This window comes from Pteropus alecto, unplaced genomic scaffold, assembly GCF_000325575.1.
Source record: "Pteropus alecto unplaced genomic scaffold, ASM32557v1 scaffold21, whole genome shotgun sequence".
Classification (NCBI taxonomy): Eukaryota; Metazoa; Chordata; class Mammalia; order Chiroptera; family Pteropodidae; genus Pteropus; species Pteropus alecto.
Genome location: NW_006436282.1, coordinates 12,432,885 through 12,438,450, shown reverse-complemented (window position 1 = coordinate 12,438,450; position 5,566 = coordinate 12,432,885). Strand labels below are relative to the sequence as shown.

The following is a 5,566-nucleotide window of genomic DNA, read 5'->3' as shown; positions in this document are numbered from 1 at the left end:
TGTCTAATATTTTATTTTGTAAACATTTTTTAACATTCGTATAGTTTTTTATATGTGCTGCATTTATTTACTCAAATGTTTAAAATGTTCAGCAAACTTTTGTTGACTGCTACTGTGGGCCAGTTACGGATGATACAAAAAACAAGAAAGGATCCCTCCCCTCCAAGACTTTTGGAGTGTGGTGGCGGAGAGAGGCAGTAAACCGGTAATTCTGAGCTAGGCATGAACCAGAAACTGTTGGTACTCAGCTCAACAGCTACTCTTTCCATCTTCCTAGCTAACAGAGCCCTGATTTAAAAATAAATAAATTAGTGTACGGCCATGCCACCCTGAACAAGCCTGATCCCATCTGATCTTGGAAGCTAAGCAGGGTTGGGCCTGGTTAGTACTTGGATGGGAGACCACCTAGGAAGACCAGGTGCTGTAGGCATAAAAAAATAAAAAATAAGGTATTGTAAGCTGACAAGTTCCTTGCAATCTGTGAGGTCAACCAAGGGTTGCCTCACCTAAAAAAATTTTAAAAATAAATAAAAATTAAAAATAAAAATAAATAAATAAGAAATGAAGCAGAAATATGCTCAGAGAAGTTGGATTCAGGGAGTGAATCGTTATTGGTTTAAGACAATCATTCAATCCTATTCCCCTTTGCTGTGATTGGTTGACACTATTCTGGCCAATGAGACAAAAGGTAGAATCTTTTGGGTACTACCTAGAAAGGGTTTCCTCACTAATTAAAAATGAGACAAGTGAATAGAATGCCTCCTTCTCTTTCTGCCTTTGAGTGTGGTGTTTGAGAAGATAGTGGTTAAAGTTTGGAGGACAGTATTGGGGATGATTGAGTGGACAGATGGAAAGGGGTGTGTTCTTAATGACTGTACAACAAGGAAACCAACTGCATCGCTGACTTTCTCCAGGATTCTTGTTCTGTGAGGTTATCGTGATAATAATGTCCTGCTAGTTTTAGGCACTTTTAGTCAGCCATTAACGACTGGCACCTGAGAAAAATCCTAATGATAAGTATTTCAATTAAGTCAGGTATAAATCTTTACCAGGTGTCAATCTTTAAAGAAACACACAATACGGGGAGGTAATTTAGCCAGGGAAATCAGGGAGGTTTCCTACATGAGGTAAACTTTGAGTTGCATCTTGAAGAACAAGTGCAAATCCACCGGGTGGAAAAGGCAGGGCATTCAGGTGGAGAAAGGACTCAGGGAATGGCTCAGAGGCCTGAGGGCACTGGGACCTTTTATATTAATTTATGGTTTTGAGGTATTTAGAGGATTTAGATTCTCAGTAGAATAAATGTATGACACTGGTGAATTTAGCATTCGTTTACATGTAATCTTTAAAGGTTTTTAATTAAGCTTATAATCCGAAACATACGGTAACCTGTAATTTGTCCAAGACTTGAATCTAAACCTTGGTGGCTTTCAGTCTTGGAAGTAGAGTGAGTCATGTGAGCAGTGAGTGAGTCAGGCTGACTTCAGAGCACAGGGTGCAGCTTCCCAGTTATTATTGTTTTGTTTTGTTTTGTTTTTTGCCCACAACTCAGTGACTTTTACGAAATGTTAGAAATTTGCTTCCTTTGTTAGTCCTGTCTGAGAAGCAGAAGCCAGGATGAGATTAAACATGCAAGGATTTTTAATAGGGATCTGACTTGGGAAAGAAAATGGGAAGGGAGCTGGGTGAGGCCATCAGACTGGGACGCAGTCATAATCCACATAATCCACATAAGGCAGAGGGCAGGTCGGGTGGCAGTGTCCAAGTCACCACGCAGCCTAAGGGAGTTTCTGAGAGGCCATGGGGAAATCCTCGAGCCAAAGTCATCATTGGAGATTTTGTCACCGTCTTCCAGGAAGGGGCCTGCCTGCCTCAGTATCCCTGCCCTACTCAAAGCAGCCAGTGGGAAGCACGACCTCAGAGCCCACGTGGCAGGAGAAGTCAGAGCCCAGCTGCTGGGGCCACTGTCTATTACACTCCCTGCAGCTGGAGGGTGCTGAGGGTAGTCTCGGTTTCTATTCAAAAAATATATATACACACACACACACACATATATATATTTGTACATTTTACAAGCAAAGTTCTTAAATCCCAAAAAGAACTCACCCCAGTAGATTCTCTTTTCTTTATTTTATGGGTTTCAGAAGTGTTAAGTGACTTGCCTGAGGCCGCCCCCGCTAGCAGTTGCCAGAGTTGAAGTTCAAGCTTGTTCTGACTGCCCCAGAGCTGGAGCTTCCTACACTGCGCTGTCCCCTGTGTCTCTCTCCATCTTCCCTGGTCTCTCTTTGAGAGCTGAAACCAGAGGCAGAGTACGGCCCTATTCCATCTCCCTGGGACTGTGCTTATTAGAGTGGCCAAAATTTTTGCCACCCTATGCGTTACTGAAAATGACCAGTAAAGCATGAAAGCATAGATTTTGGTGTTACAAATAAATTTCAGCTAGTAGGGAAATCCACAAATACGAAATCTAGGAATAATAAGGATTGACTTAAAAAAGTAAAAAAAAAAATCAAAATGTGCAGAAGGACATACAGTGAATAGTTGGTCTCCTTTTCTCCTTTATCCTCAGATCCCCCAGTTCTCCCAGCTCCCCCACTCCCCAGTCCTCAGGGAACTGCCATGATCAACGTTATTTATCCTTCCAGAGGTATTCTTGTAATAGCACTGTGGACAAAATGAGTTGTTAAAAATAGGAGATTTGAATTTGAACAGATCTAGCCTCAAAAAACATACACAAATTTGGGCAGGCAAGTTATTCAAACTCTGTAGGCTTCAGTTTCCTCATCTGTAAAATACAGGCAATAATCTTGCCCGCTAGGCCTGCTGAGAGGATTAAAAAGTATCATGTATACAAAGTACTTGTCACTGAAAATGATGTGTGTGACAGCTATGATCTAGCTTCCCAAAGCCTTCTAATTCTACACTGTGGTTCTGACTTTCTCTGTACCACTGCCTGTGACTGACCCACATGTCCTCAACCTTGGGTCCAAGTTCACAGTGAAGGGTTTAGCTGGAAGGAGAAAGCAGTTAATTAACTGTAGCAGTTCTGTGCGTATTAAACAAGAGGATTTATGGAAAGGGTCATAAAGATTTTCTGTTAAGGACTGGTATAAATCAGGGTTTATCTTAGCTATAGCCAAACTCTGAGAGACGAGACAGGAAGGTACAGTCTAAAGGAGAAGAGAGGGGCATTTCCTAATTTAAATTAATAGGACAGTGTTGGCAGGCACTGTATAAGCACCCAAGAGTGCTCCTACTTTCTTTCACGTAGAAGTCTGTCCTTCTTAAGTGAAGAAATCATTGTCCTCCCAGGAAAACTAAGCACTTTGCTGCCTTTCCAAACAAACCTCAGGCATCGATCCTGCTTGAAACGATCTCTGTGAAACTGATTCCCTTGAGAGAATCAAATAGCTTTTTTTCAATTATGCATATATTTTCACTTACTAGATGTGCCACCGTTGGCAGAGCCTTTCAAAAGGATTACACATAAGAGCTACCATTTGCCTAAAGAAAAGCCAGGCTTTATCTGACTCAGTTCTCTCCTTCAGTCAATCAGCCAGCGTATAAATAAACGAAAAATAAAACAGAAGACCGTGTCATGGGGAAATGAGTTTGAATCATTTATCTGCTTTAAGTTCCCAGGCAAAGCTGTCTGGAACTTGGCTGTTTCCATAAGAGCTAGTAATACTGATATTTCCCTGCTTTGTATATCTTTCAAACAATTCCTGTTGACTTCAAAGGGGGAAAATGATGGCGTATACAGCAAACTTTTTGTTCTGAGGAGGGTTTCAGAGGCTGGTCTGCTTTTTTAGAGAAAATAAAAGCCTATGTCCTCACTTGCTCAGGAACAGCTATCATCATAAATGTAAACTCAGATTCCTCACAGTTTTACATTTTAAGTTAGGAACAGAATATCTACAACATGCTGTGCTTTTTCTGTATCCTTTAATTTTTTAAAGTAGTTAACCTCAAAACACTTGAGTTGAAATCAAGGGATGTAAAATTTATTCTGATCATTAAACAAATCATTCTTCTTCTCAGTTTTTCAAGTCTCAGCTCTGGGGCTACATTTGGGAGGGTGGGAGCCTTTTACTACTTGGCTCCCCAGAATTCCTGACCACAGATATTACTGTGGGAGTATGCAATGCCTGTCTCTCAGCTCTGGGTTAAGGTGTGGGAAAAGCTAATCGTTAAATGCTGCCACTTTATTTCTTCTGACCTATTAGTTTCAGGACAGCTAATTCTTTCTGGGCAGTTTGTAGTCTCTATTAAAATTATTCACAAATGCTTTCTGTTTGCAAATGTCAATGAGATGAAGGGAAAATTCCCACCTTTTCACTGAGCTCTGTTTATATCTTAGAAAATTAATAGCTAGAATGCTTTCTTATTTCTCCATGTCTCAATAAATGTTTTTCTTACTATGTGCTCCTTATGAGATTTTTTTTTTCCTTTCTGTGTATCAAACAGCCTTTAATAGGGAGAAATAGTTCCCTACCTTTGCCAGATGATGATTTTTTTTTTTTTTCTACTAGTAAGAAACTAAGCTGCAATCCATAGACGGAAAAGGAGAAATATGGTTCTCGTTTTTGGGATGCTTACTGTTTGGCTAGCAAGAACACACATGGAATTATTCGCAATGATATAGATATGATAAATATGGTTGTGGTTTAGATAAGTGGTTCTCAACCTGTCTTTCTGCCACAACACACATGAAAATTGAAGTTCACAGATGGGATACACACTCATGGGTGTAATCATGGTTAAACACAATTCTTTGGAAAGTAGCTATAATCCACCCCTTCTCTCCTGTTCCAGAAAACATCAGAATGCAAGTGAATAAGCATGCTAGTATTTAAAGGGTAGCGATACATTTATTGGCATTTACTTTAAAATGCCAATTATTTAAAAACGTTGGTACTTTGTCTTTAGTGATGAATTACTTGTAATACACTTTGCAAGTGACTGTCCACACAGTTTAGACATTGAAAGGTACTAATTCATGCAATAATTGCTACTGAGGTTCATAATACTGCCTTTAGGCTGGTCCCCACAAACACAGCCACAAGTATAAAGTGAGCAAAGAGCCTGTGAGTACCTCTGTGCCAGGCAGAGGGCAAGTCACAAACCTGGACATATCCTCCCATGACTGACACTGCTGAGGCTTCAGAGAAATAGTCTGTTTTCCTTATCTCTTGTCCTTCATCCTTGATATCCTATGTCTGAATGCCATGAAAATTTATAGCTGGATGACATTAGGGCTCAGGAAGAATTTTTAGCTGCTGAAGTGCTTCGATATGCCACATTCATTCATTCAGAAAAGAAGTGTCACTTGAACAACAGCCTGGCCATGTGACTTGCTTTGTCCATTTAGTAAGAAGTGACATATACGTTGGAAGCTTCGAGAGAGCTATTGCAGGGGCCCTTGCTTTTCCCCTTTAGCCATAAGAGCAGCATTCACTTCCCAGGTTAAGGCTGCCTTGGAAAGAAGAAGATAAGGACTTAACTGAAAGGTGTCTGCAACAGATATTCATGTGAACAAGAAGCAAACCTTTGTTATTACATACCA

At 40.4% G+C, this 5,566-nt stretch overlaps 1 non-coding gene across 1 annotated transcript; it reads left to right on the top strand.

Moving 5' to 3' along the window:
- The first annotated feature begins 311 nt into the window (after positions 1 to 311).
- On the top strand, positions 312 to 430 carry LOC112479805. Its single transcript, XR_003046369.1, has one exon. It is a non-coding gene; the product is annotated as a 5S ribosomal RNA (ribosomal RNA).
- Positions 431 to 5,566: the final 5,136 nt, after the last annotated feature.